The 13,468-nt window shown below is 44.6% G+C and overlaps 2 protein-coding genes across 7 annotated transcripts in view; both read left to right on the top strand.

The window, feature by feature from the left end:
- The window catches only part of psip1a (PC4 and SFRS1 interacting protein 1a), a 259,251-nt gene that overhangs the window by 197,291 nt on the left and 48,492 nt on the right, over positions 1-13,468 (top strand). The gene's annotated exons all lie outside the window — the stretch shown is intronic.
- The window catches only part of lef1 (lymphoid enhancer-binding factor 1), a 47,161-nt gene that overhangs the window by 10,297 nt on the left and 23,396 nt on the right, over positions 1-13,468 (top strand). The gene's annotated exons all lie outside the window — the stretch shown is intronic.

Below are 13,468 nucleotides of genomic sequence, written 5' to 3'. Positions count from 1 at the left end.
AAGGACTGCAGCAGGGACCCCACACAGAAGAAACACTTGGCGTCCCGGCTTTTTGTAGAGCCGCCGGGTCGTGGTGTTTTATAAACAGCACCATTAACGCCAAGGTTTCTTGTCGTCCTCCACTGTACGCTGATGCTGGTTGACACATTTACTCCATATGCACGCTGCTAATGACGCCATGTGGTTGCAATCACCTTATCATTGTTTTCATCTTGTTAAATGGAGCGCAGCACAGTGATTGTCTCCCAGGACAGAGAGATATGCATTGTTGTTTAAGATGGGAACCAAAAAGAAGACAATCAAGGTTGGAGTTTCTGGATGGTTTATTTTTCGTGGTGATGTGGAGACATGCTTTGTTGATTTGTTAGAATGTGAAAAGATAGTTGTGTTTCTATTTTTAACATAGACAACAACACAGATTTTTATTTAAGTTTTATGCTAATGTCACTCAGTTTTCGATGTGATTAACATACACAAGAGTCTTCCTATATATTGTAAGATGGTACAAAAAACATCTTACATTTAAAAATGAGAGACACGAATAAGAGACAACCGAAAACATGGGTCAAATCATTAAGTGTTCAAAACTCATGTCGACACGCACCTGACACACCCTGTTGATGTTTATTTTGGGCACGCGTTGCTGCTCAGAGCAAAACACTCATGAATGATGACACTTTCTTCGCTCCCAATCCTCCCACTGAATTGGATGAAGCTTAACCAATCAAGCAGTGCTGCCTGGAGCCAGCCAGTCAGGCTACCATGGACGGACTGCTGCCGTGGGGCCTCCAGCACCTGCTCAGAGGGCTTCACTCTTCACCAGCAGTCTGCCGCTGATCTCCAGGGGTCAGTGCAGGGCCTCGCCAAGGTTGTCCCTCATGCCCAGCTCTGTTTAAACGGCCTGGGTGTGGACTTCCTGTAAGGGTGGATCAGAAAATGCAGACCAGAGGGCGGTGTGTGTGCATGCGTGGAGTGTTTTTTGTCAATTTCTTATGCAACTGTTGCCACTGATGGTGATGTTATGGTTGTGCGTAGTTGAAAGGAATAGTGGGAGCAGTCTCTTGGCAAAGATTTTTTTTCTTTGGCGTTCAGCTCAGCCTTATTAAATGCATTTCAGAATCAATCTTTTAAATTAGTTTTATAGTCCTTGTTTGTTATTTTTTTAAAAATTATATGACCTTGCAGCACAAGTTTAATCTCTAATCCATGACTGAAACTCTGACAGTAAAAGCTGATCACAGTACCTCAGTGTTCCCTGATACAGCCATAAAATGAGTAAAAACATGAATAGCTTTATTGACTTCATCCTGATAGCTTGTAGGTCTATATAGAAGCGAGCAGTGTTCCAACTAGTAAACTGCAGCAAAGGGGAACAATAGGATCACAGGAGTGAAACATGGCTACAAATCCTGCCGGCTGTGTCCAGACTTCAGAGGAGCTCAAACAACCCTCACTTTGTCCAGCTAAGAAACAGAGCTATGATCAATAGCTGCTCTGTTGTATGAAGTTGGTCAGTCTCGGGCGTGCTCTCACCCTCCCTCCTCCTTTTTTTTTTTGCTGTTTCATATTTTTCAGAAGCTCATTATTTCTTTCTGCTGTGGGTGTGAGTGCTAAAGAGGCTCACACATGCAACGCGTATCTGACAGCGCTGAAATATTAATGGTCCCCAGTGTAGGAGGTTGGTATAGGGCCGGCATAGTTACAGTACAAAGGGTGCCTTCTCGCCACCAGGCTTTATTAGCCGAGCTATTAAATGAATAGATGGATATAGCCTTCTTTTGTGTTTTTGCGCTAAACATCAAACCACTTTCTTTTCGTCGAACAGTTTCAAACACGTTCGCTAAACGGGCGTCATGTGCGCACACGTACACACACATGGAGTTCTTCAACGTGCTGTGGAGTTTTTTTTGTGGGAGGACAAAGAGGAGGGCTTTGCTATCAGTTCATTTTGTGTGGTCTCGGCCATAAAAACACCCTGTTCTTTGACTGTGAAAAAAGCCTGTCTTTAATTTTTGGGAAACCCATAAAAGTTTGTTGCTCCTTTCATATCGGCAGCGGAATTGAAAACAAATGCTACATTCTCCCCTCCTCTCCTTTGAACTGGCCAATTATGGAGTTGTGAAAATAAAAATCAGTCTGTAGATCTCTTTACCCCCCCCCCCTCTTTTCTTTCCTCTCTTCTCCTTCCCCCCCTTTCTTTCTTCCTCGTTCACGTTCTTCTCTTTTTTTTCTCCTCCCCCCTTGTTTTTGAAGAAACCGAGGGGGATCACTGATGTCAAAGTCAAAACCAAGAGCATTAAGAAAACTGGCGAAATGCAATACAGCTGCAATCCAACATGACGCTAGAAAATAGGGCTGAGGAGCAGAAAGCCTCTCTCCCGTATTCCCAGGGCGCGCAACTGCTCCCGGCCTTGGCTTTGATCTCTTCAAAGCCTCCTGCCTCCTACTAGATGGAGAGTCTTGGCTGCTGCTCGTGTGCGCTGGAGAGAGGCAGGGAGGGAGGTGGGGGGGTGTTTCGGTTGGGGGTTGGAGGGGTGGGGGGGGCATCGTCTTTTCCTTTCCAGGGCTGAAATCAATCACGGTGCCGAGGCAATTATGTGTAATTCAACCCCAGCCAGATTAGTGACTCTTGTTACCTGAGCGACCAGAGCTCTGTAATCTGCGAGACACACCGGCCTCACCAGCAGAGGAGTAGCCAGGAACAGGCGAGGGCACTTGAGGGAAAGGAGGGGATCGAGGGGAGAGGTGCTGAAAAGCAGGCTGCCATGCTGCTGCCCAGCAGAGCAGAAAATCAGAGCACAATGGAGTGATTACACTTGCAGATGTAGCCATATTTATGACGAGGTGGATAGAGAGGAGAGACAGAATGAAGAGCGCTGATTGCCATGGAGCTTGCTAGTTAGTGTGCTAACGAGTCAGGTCCCTTTTGTGTTCCAACATGTGCCTAATGTCACCTCCACTGTGCTCCCAGTCCTCCCCCACCATCTACGCCCTGTCCCCCCTCCAGTGCCATATCTCTATCCCTCATGCCCTCCACAGTCGGCTCCGAAATGCAAGCTTGGCCAAGGCTCCTGCCCCAGGCGCCCAATTTACTATGGCTGGAGAAAAACTCAGTGGCCCCAAGTCACAGAGGAAAACAGCCGAGCTGAATGCTGCTCTTTCCCTGCTGCTGCTGCAGTTTGTCTGATCTGTGCAACTGTTTCAGTGTCTTAACACGCAGCAGTGTAACAATTTACACCCTTCCGCTTTTTTATGTGGTTTACTGAGGAGATTTATACCAATTATGTTTGCTCCTAGTTTAGGCAAATCTAGAACGTGGTAGGAGTTTGAAGCTCATGACTAATGCCGCCTAGCGTACGTTAAGAGATTGTTTCAGTTTTATCCTCATCTTAATATATTTTTGTGTGGGATTTTAGAAACAATTAATTGGAGGATGGGTGGAGGGCAGACGGAAAATTGCAGATTCACATTTTTGGACCAGTTAATTGGAAATATATGATCGTCCGTGCTTTGATTCTTCCCCTGTCTCTGAGCACTGATGTCACAGGGATGAGAACAAGGCTTTGTTTTTTCCCCGGCAGTCACTTGATGCAGGATGATGAAACCCACAAAGATATCTAGCAAGAATGTGTTTGTTCATCTGACGAGCTCGCCTTGTGCTCCGTGTTTCTTTTGATCATCGGACAGCAGGGTTGCTGATGGAAGGCACTTACACTTTTCACGGGATGTACACGTTAAATAAACGAGATATAGTGTTACAGAAGATAGCTGATCAGGAACTTAATTTGTGTGATAGTTTTAACAAGGCCGGCTGACAGGAAAGAGGAACTGGCTCTAAAAATATAAAGGTCACGCTGAATGGATTATGTGGCATGAATGGAGCCACCGTCCAGCTCAGCAGGAGCCCTTAAATCCACTACCAGCCATAACCCCCGGCTCAGGGGCCAGGTGACGCTTTTCATGTCCTCCAGTGGAGAGACATCACAGAGGCGTCCTCCACTTTGAGCTGCCCGTCATCAAACAATGCATCAAAACATCAAATCAATCCACCCCCACTGCACCCCTATCTTTTTGAGATGAAAGATGACGGAAAGATAAGTGCCCACCACACCCCCACACATCAATTCTATGATTCCAGCTCTACCGTGAACAACGCCGCGTCCATAATGAAGCAACAATACGATGAAAAAGTTGCGTTTGACTTATGTCTGTGCAAGTTAAACTGAGGTTAGGTGATCTTAGTCCACAGATTCACTCTTTAGCAGCTGATTATTACAGGTCTGGATCTGCAGCTCTCCCTGTCCGAGGTGGTTATTGATACTTCAAGGCGTCACAGTGGTGTGTGATTGGAAAGATGTGATCGCGCACAAGTAACGTTTTGAACAGCAGAGGAAAAAAACTTTAATATGAGTATCCCCTCGTAGACTGTTAAAGCCATCATGACGTAAACCAAAATGTCCTACGTTTTATTATCTCTATTAGGCGACTAGAACTAGTACATCGTATTTTGTCAATTAGATAAGAAATTGGATAATAATGTCTATAGTGAGTTTCTTGTTTGTTTTATCTAATCAATAGTCCAGAATATAACATAGAGAAATAATTTATTAATAGTAACAACAAAAAACATTCAATCCTCACCTGTCAACAGTTTGCATTTTTACTTACAAAATTGATTAATAAAATGTTTTCAAATTCATTTTCTGTCGATTCAGATAACTCAAAACAATTGGAGCTGATTCCAGCTTCCATCTTTCTTAAAGGACAAATGAGATTATATTATACATGTGAGTCATTCACTATGAATAAATCCAGCTAAGAGCAGAATTACAACCTTGTTGTCTTCATTATATGGCTTATCATTCAGATTTGTGGCATCAGGTGCATGAGTGTGCCCTATAATGTTGCTATAACCATATGCCCTGAGTCTAAGGAGTCCCTTTTGTGTTCCAGAAATTCCCTATTACCATTTCTTTAGACGTATCAAGGGATCAGCAGACGATGTCCGTTGCCTTGTTGTACATGGTCATTGTTTTGTTTGTATTACAGCCCACTAAACCCTGCCACAAAGCTAATTGACGGGGCGGAGTTTTCTTGTGACCGTTCAGATCCTTGGAGAGGTTCTTTAAGTGTTCCCAGCTTCTGTGAGGATGGAGAAAAGCCATTTGTTCAGAGAGGATCAGATTTGAATAGCTTTGTGCTTGCCATTCAGGTCTTAGCAGGGGCGTGTGCGCCCTGCTCGAAAAAACCCTGAAAATGTGTGGTTTGATTAATGACTAATTCCATGCTGAAAGGCAGTTGTTGGTAGTCTTTACCAGTTAATCCTTTAAAATGTGGAATCACACCCAAACAGTGGGCTGCTGGTATTGTTGTATGGTCAATAAAGTGAATGAGATGAAAGGTTTGCAATGCGATCCACAGCCATGAATGCTGCTCAGCACCGTGACGTGAAACGTGCCTCATTATAACCTGTACCAAAACCATGTTCCAATTTGCAACATAATGAAAAACACAGCTTTGTCTTGGTGCCTTGTCTAAAAAAATCATGAGAGCAAAAGTCCATTAAGGTGAAAAGACCGATGATCATGTGATTACAGGGTCAAAAGTTCAGATCAAGGCCAGAACGCAGGTATCGTGACACCAAAGGGCTTCTTGTGGCCGTGAAATATTACATAGCGTCACTGAACTCTATCACAAGGATCTGTTTACGAAATTCCAACCATTTTCTTCTATTTTTCTTTTTTTTCCTCCATCAAGTCATCAATTGTAACGTCTCACTAACCCATCAATATTTTTATTCTTTCTATTCTTACACATTATGTGGGTGGGTGTGCATCTGTCTGAGTGAAATACAGAAGGAAAACTAGGTCAATACTCTCTTCAGCTCAGGCAGAAGCAGCTCTCATTCAAATCACCTCCCCATCCACATTTTCCTGGTGTGTGCCGTTGAAAACCTTCCCCGCAAACACGGCAGCGCCTCTACAGCTGGCTGCTGCCTGCCCTCATCCATCACTCACTGGCTAGCATGCAATGCTAATATTTACCCTTTCCTTTCCGTGCATGTGATGTGAAATTTTGCATCGGAGCTAGCCCGGGCTTAGTGAGAGGAGTACTGTCTCCGGAGCTCGTCTCCACAAGTAGAGACACACAAAGACCCCCACCAGACTCTATTTTCCCCCTCAACGCTGAGCTCCCAAATCCAAACTGACAGCCATTCATGCCCAGAATACCTGGGCGAAAGCTGAGGGGGGGGAACACTATCTAGGTGTAGCAGGCAAATCCGCTCTTGTTCGACGGATCTATGAAGCTCCTGCATAAGGCAACTCATCAGCACTTTTCCTCCCATTCTGCACTGTATTTTCTCTGCCTCTTTCTCTCCGTCTGTGGGTATTGTACGGAGGCTTTTAGCACACTAGCCGCACAAAGTTAGCTTGTGCTGCGATTTTATTTGTGTACATCTCTCAGGGCCTTCGGGTGTTGTTGAATGTGGATGTTGGCACCACAGTGCTGCCTGGCATGAATGTAGCTACTCAGCAGACCAGAGCTGGCTTCTAATGATAAATCATGCAGTGTGTTAATGCAGCACCGGGGTTGCTATAAATAGTTGGCGGAGAGGGATGCCGATTGATTCGGAGAGGGGAGAAAAAAAGTGTTCTCCAAACATTTTCTCCTTGCGGTCAGCTTTAGAGGCTGAGTTCAAACATAGGGCCCCAAAGATTAACATTCCTCCTGAAGCACACAGCTGATCAGGTAAATGAGGCAATGATGCAGCTAAAGCCTTTATGATTCAATTTTTAATAATACTCAGTGGCTATTGTGCGTGTGTTGCCGCTAATACATGACACCGCCGACGTGTGACATGATTCTCTAGGTGTTTGGATTGTCATTTTGCACGTCTCAGTGCATCCAGAGAAAGTGGTGACGTTAGAGAGCAGCCACGTTCTTTGTGGGGTATGGATGCCTGGTGGGCGCTCGGGTGTGTGTGTGCGGTCCGCCTTTTGTGTATGTGTTTGCGTGTGCACTCGCAGGCCTGCTGACAGTGGTACTTCAGCAGAATGTTTGCCCTTTCCTTAGTCCTTTGATGTGACCAGGTCCTGCTGTGATAATGAGCCCTGTGCCCCGCCGCAAGGTGAGCATCCTGCAGTTTGCCCGGGGCTCTGCCAGAGCCGCGGCCCAACCCCCACCACACCTCCACCATGCACACACACACACACACACACACACACACACACACACACACACACACACACACACACACACACACACACACACACACACACACACACACACACACACACACACACACACACACACACTCTGCTAACACAACAGTGGAGGACCTCCACTCACAACTAATCAACTTCCACACTGTGCCTAGATAGCGTGAACATAATGACAATCCTCGATGCGGGACAGGGACACGTCTAACCAAAAACTAGTCCTTGTGATTATTAGAATGTGGTAAACATGCACAATTACGCAGAAAATACTCAATTTATAAGTTTGGTGATATTGTCATTTTCGTTATTATCAATGAATGTCATAAAAAAGCCCAAAACCCTCAATCAATTCGTCCTAGAAACAGAAAAAATACACAGCAGTGACCTGTACTATCAAAGTACTTGATATGATGCTGACCTGTATTACTATACACATGGGTATTGTAGTTTATTTTCAGTCTGTTAAACCTAAGCTAGCCCAGCTGAGTCTTTTCACTACCAATCACCAACAAATGTTAGTTTTTTTCTTTACAAGTCACATACACTACCGTTCAAAAGTCTGTGGTCACTTAGAAATGTCTTAATTTTTTTAAAGAAAGGCAGCTATTTTCAATGTAGATAAAGTTAAATGAATCAGAAATACAGTCGTCCCTCGCCATATTGCGTTTCACTTTTTGTGGTTTCACTATATCATGGATTTTAACACTATATATGTCTAATTTTGTGGATTTTTGCTATATCGTGGGATTTTGCGGAATATAGGTATTTGTATATATTTATTATTTTAATTATTTTTGTGGTAAAATAAGCATTTTTAGTCTAAAAAAAAAAAAAAAATTATATGTAATACACATTTAAAGAGTTTTAAATCAAAATAAAATGCGTAGCTTACAGTGATGAGTGCTGATTGGCTCAGCGACCGTAGCATCAGTCTGCTCCGTCTCCCGTATATAGCGGCGTTCAGCATCTCGCCTTGTCCATTTCACATCAACGTTTGAACGCTGCACACATTGTTGCTCTGCAATGTTATATTTTTGTGCAATTTTCGTAATTTTTTCAAATTTATTTCGAGCCCTACAGTGTTGATCACACATTCTGCGCTTTCTAAGACTTCTGGCACCGAACTCGAGCACCAGAGGAAGATGTTTACCATCGCCGAAAAGGTGGAACTTCCTAAAATATATATAAATAATAAAAGGTCGCTACTTTGCGGTAGGGCTGGACATGAATATCCGAATATTCGTTCGCTACAGCGGTATCCGGATATTAATTTTGGTATCCGAATATTTGCCCCCCCCCCACATGAAGTTCGTGTGGGTGATCCCAAACTTTTGACTGGTAGTGTATGTTTTAAAAAGAAAGAAACGTTAAGTCACCAGTTATCAGAAATTTTTGTTTTTTTAAAGTTCAATTTTAAATCTCTGATCTTTTGGGATTTGAAGCTGAGGCACATTTTCATGGCATTTGGTTGAAAATATCAATACCACCATCATGTACTGTTATTTGTCAGATAAAACTCATTACAAAAGGCAGTAAATAAAATGGAATATTACACAGCCCTGAACCGCAGCTCCCGATTCAAACTCTCTTAACCCCTCGCGTACACGTTTTTAAAGCCTCAGCTCTTTAAAAACAGACTCCCTGTGGTCACATTACTTTACACTTTCTTGCTTCGTGTGGCTTAACGCAGAAGAAAAATAGCATCTGGATCATTTCTAATGTTCTGTTCCCTTTCCCTCAGTTTTTTAATAGCACCGCGACATATAGAAATTAAGAGTTGAACACTTTTAAAAGCGGATAAAGTCTTTTCATCTGGGGCAGGCACATTTCACACAAATTATCTTCTCTGCACGTTCAGAATGTCAGTGTGAGAGCTAGCATGATTGGTTTGCTCGAAGCACATGAACTTCATGCCAACTGAAGGATGATGGGTAATCCATCTTGTCCTATTCACTTGTGCTTGGTGGCGGTGGGAAAGAAGACACTTGGCTGTTAATAGCTCCTTTGTGCTCATATGTAGCATGTATGTGTTAAATTCATTAAACGCGTGCTCATTGCAGTCTCTGATCCCTGCACCATGAACGTATTTTAAACCTATGTGCCTTTTCAGTTGGTGTTTTGTGTGTGTGTGTGTGTGTGTGTGTGTGTGTGTGTGTGTGTGTGTGTGTGTGTGTGTGTGTGTGTGTGTGTGTGTGTGTGTATTTCCTACGGTGGCATGTGTCAGTCGTGTGTGTAAATGTGAAGTTGCATGGCTTGTGTGTCTGTTTGTGTAACCGTGGTATTTAGAGGACAGCATGACGAGTTCCTTGTGTGATAAATTTGTGCTGCAACGTAACCACTTAACCCATAAAATTGAATATATAGCACATGCCTATTTTTGCTACATGAGTAATTCACCCAACTACACTCAGGCTCACGTTTATGTTTTTCCTTTATACCTTTTTTTGTTTTTTCCTTATTTTTACCATCTGACCGCGGCCTTCAGTGTCACCGCTTCACTTCAACTATTGGACTCTTAGCAGCACGAAGGGATTTTCGATTGAAGGAGAGAGAAGGAGAGATTGGGGGGCGCCACAGATGTATATTTCTCTCCAGGGCAGGCTTTTCCTGTTATTCGTAGCCTCCTCTGCTGCTGCTGTCCCTGTGGTTGGCTTCGCTTGTTCGTCTCATTACCCTGGGCGCGTGGCGCTGCTTCGCTTGCTGGCGGCCCGGCTTTCTTCTCCATTAATTGGGTTTCCTTACATTAAGCCCCCTGGCCAAGGGGGCCATCCTGCCAATAAAACATTCCATTTTTAGCGCTCCACTTGAAGCTGGTGGGGTTCAACCTGCTTTGCGAATGGTAATTGGTTATTTATTTAAGCTTCCTCAGGTTGGTCTCCACTGGTTTTCGTAAAGAGGGAGGGGCCGTGTCTTTTTTTCCTGCTGTGTAAAGCTACTACGGGAAAAATGTTTGCTCGCTTTTGTTGGGAAAAGGTTGGACAACTTGAACACACCTGAGAGAGAACACCTGGTCTGAGGGTGACTCCGCAGGATTTCAGTACCGGGCACACCCTTGCTTCATACTCCTGACTTTCGGCATTTACACAGGTTTTGTCTCTGTAATCTTCCTCAATGAGTGTGTTGTCAGTGGAAGCAGTTGCCAAAGACTGTGTTTAAACAATCAGTAGAGGGCGTGTGCTTTCGGCCAGTGATTTGCTGTACTTTTAAACTGGAATCGTGTCATTTTATTGTAAATTTACAGCAAAATACAGATGATAGTATCTATAATCACAGAACAATTCCTTGCCTCCTCTTTTACCCTCTTTCTTTTTCTTCTTTTAATATCCCAGTCACTTTTTTGTGCATCCTTTCCTCCAGAATGCAGAAAATCCTCTGAGTCGGTGAGGTGGGGTTTTGGGGGTGAGAGGGGCTTCTTAGTGAATAGATTTAGCTGCATGGGAATCCAACGCCACCACTTGAGCTGCCATCTCCCCAGCTGTTTGTGAAACACCTCACATGGTTTCTACACACTTGATTGTAGCTGCAGGCGCGAAGAGTCCTCATTGCATATAAATTACAGAAGTGGGAAGTGATTATTATAAAATTCCTGCTTTCCCTTTTTCCACTCCACTCTGCAGAAGTGGTATAATTGAGTGGAGTACAAAAGCTGTGCTGTGAGGGGAGAGAGGGAGAGAGGTGCTAAAAAGGCAATATTGCAGGGATAGTTACTCCATATACCACATAGACACACATATAAACACTCGCATTCATGCTTAGCAACCATGGCAGGATGTTGTCGGAATATGACAGAACACAAGCTCACAGGCACCGGCGTGTCGTCAGAAAAATCAGACAGAGAAAAAAAAAACACAAAACAAAAACAGAAGCAAAAATGAACCGTCCCATTTCCCCACCCCACCCCCAATTTCAGACGGCGTGCCAAGTCACTGGCTCCCGTGCTGAAACACACTGGAGTGTCTCCTCCATGGAGGGCTTCCTGCCAGCTCCAGTTCCGCACAATGAATTTCTCTTAAAACCACATCTGAGGGGTTCTTTAAAAGGGCCGGCCAAGCCTGGATATGAAATTCCAAATGGAACGTTTTCTTTTCAATCCTCGCCGCCTCTCTTCTTTCGCTCTCCCTGAAAAATATGAATAGAGAGATCCTAAGCCTATTATTTCTCCTGTACAATAAAAGGGACCTCCAATATGGTGGCCCTGCGTTGCTACAGTGCTGCTGTCACTGACGAGTTTTGGAGTCAGAGACGATCAGATTGCTGCAGCGTTTTGTGACCCTCGTTTTCGTGGTCATTTGAATGTCTCCAACTACTTCATCCAAATTCTCGATAAAAGAGTGTTGTGATTTTTGTATGTAAACTTTCCATCAATAAGCACAGCAAGCCAACAAGTCTCCACCTGGAGTCAGACTGGTCCATCACCGTGACTTTAAATAGAAACCGCTTGACCCTGATACAGTTTTCACAATCATATTTGATGTAAATCTAGCGAGTTCTGAGACCTGAACGATCATTTATTGCTCTTTCTTTCTTCTGCAGCTGAATCATGGTTAGTTAGGGGCATTCATGCACGCATGTTTGTGGAAATGTGCACCCAAATAGCTGTAAATTCTGTATTGGTCACGCAGGCCTGTGGATTTTGCCTTGGTGGATTTCTCCACAATGGAGGCAGTTTATTAAGAAGTTGAGAAAAACGCGATTTGATAACTGTAACTGGGAAAAGCGTAAAAAGAGGTCTTCTTCACTCTGACAGAAACCTGTGTCTCTCTTGGGTGCCAGGGATTCAGTCACTTTTGTAGCACAATTGTGAGTTTGTGTGTGTTAATAAGTATGAGACTAACTTTTGTTTCCACAAGGGTTTCTTTCTATTCTCTCTGCGACAAATTGGAGATGACTTCCAGCGAAAATGATAATCTTCCAGGTTCTTATCTCATTCCCACAGGATAACAAATGGGAGTGGAGAGGCGTAAAATAATATGGGCGACAACGCTGTCATTTAGCCCCTGGTGTAGGCATGTCCCAGCCACTTCAGCCCGGTTTAGTCCCTCTTTTAGGTTTAGCAGCCTCACTATTAAGCCCTCCCCTTTGTGGGATGAGGTCGGACACTCCCACGCTCACAGATTATCCTGTCACCTTTGACTCTTTGTTGACTGGGGTCAAGAACCCATCTCACCTGGACTGGGGGGAGAAATCCCTGCATCACAGTTTTTAGTCAAGATCTGGCTTTTTATTTATTTATTTTTGCAGAATCAGATGCATGGTGCTGTGTATCAAACCTGGAACCGAGAAAACGGATGATTGGGAGCCTGATGTGAATGCCGCTTCATGTGGCTGGAGAGACACACACACCACACGCACTATGCTTGGTGTTCCTAGTTAGGACGTTCCCAGAAGGTGGGAGAGGCGAAGGAGGGTGTGGAGGTCTTAAGTTGAAGCTGGTGCCAGTCTGCGAGAGGTTCGGGGAAGCTCAGACATTCCAGCCACCCCGTGTCCGAGGGCTTGTGTGTGTCGGTGTGTGTGCAGCGGGCGAGGAGGGGCACCAGTCACCACTTAGCACCACAGGAATGTCACCTTGGTACACACGACAGCAAGGCGAATAAAGAAGAATCCGTTTTATTGTGCCGTCTCTTCGAAATGTTACTGTGGGTCTAAATTTAGACGAGTGTTTTCAACTGCGTTGCCGATCAGGTGACTGTGTCCGTGAACAGAATCTGATTATAATTTCATGAATCTCTTTGATTCAAAGCTCGTGGGAGCCGTTTGGTGCAAGACGTGTCTCACCCAACAGCGAGCTGACGTCTCTCTGATTAGCCATATATCCTGTGGAGGTGATATTTTGACTTGAGCTCAGCTCTGGGCTCAGACTGTGAATAGTAGATTTAGCATGGCTAAGCATTACCATGTGTTCAGTGCAGCTGAAGCATGTAAGCGCTGTTGGCTGGGGGTTTGGGCAGGGGGGTTCTCGGGCCCGGTTTGGTCTATTTTAGTTGTCAGGAGGTAGGTCTCTGTGAGTCAGCCGGGGATGAGGGGTCTGTGGCCAGGCCACTGTTGACGTGATTACCCTGCATTAAGTACCGCTGCAGACATCTGTCTCACTCCTGCTCTCTCACCATAGTCCACCCCCCTTCTCCTCCTCCTCCATCCCTCATCTCTCCTTCCCCCGGCTCTTGCTCTGTAATGAACTCCCCTTATTCACCAGCTAATGACTGCCTTTGATCTCCCGCCTAAGACCTCTGCTCTAACTCTACCCTGCA

Source organism: Acanthochromis polyacanthus, chromosome 3 (assembly GCF_021347895.1).
Source record: "Acanthochromis polyacanthus isolate Apoly-LR-REF ecotype Palm Island chromosome 3, KAUST_Apoly_ChrSc, whole genome shotgun sequence".
Classification (NCBI taxonomy): Eukaryota; Metazoa; Chordata; class Actinopteri; family Pomacentridae; genus Acanthochromis; species Acanthochromis polyacanthus.
This window is presented reverse-complemented; position numbering and strand designations above follow the sequence as displayed.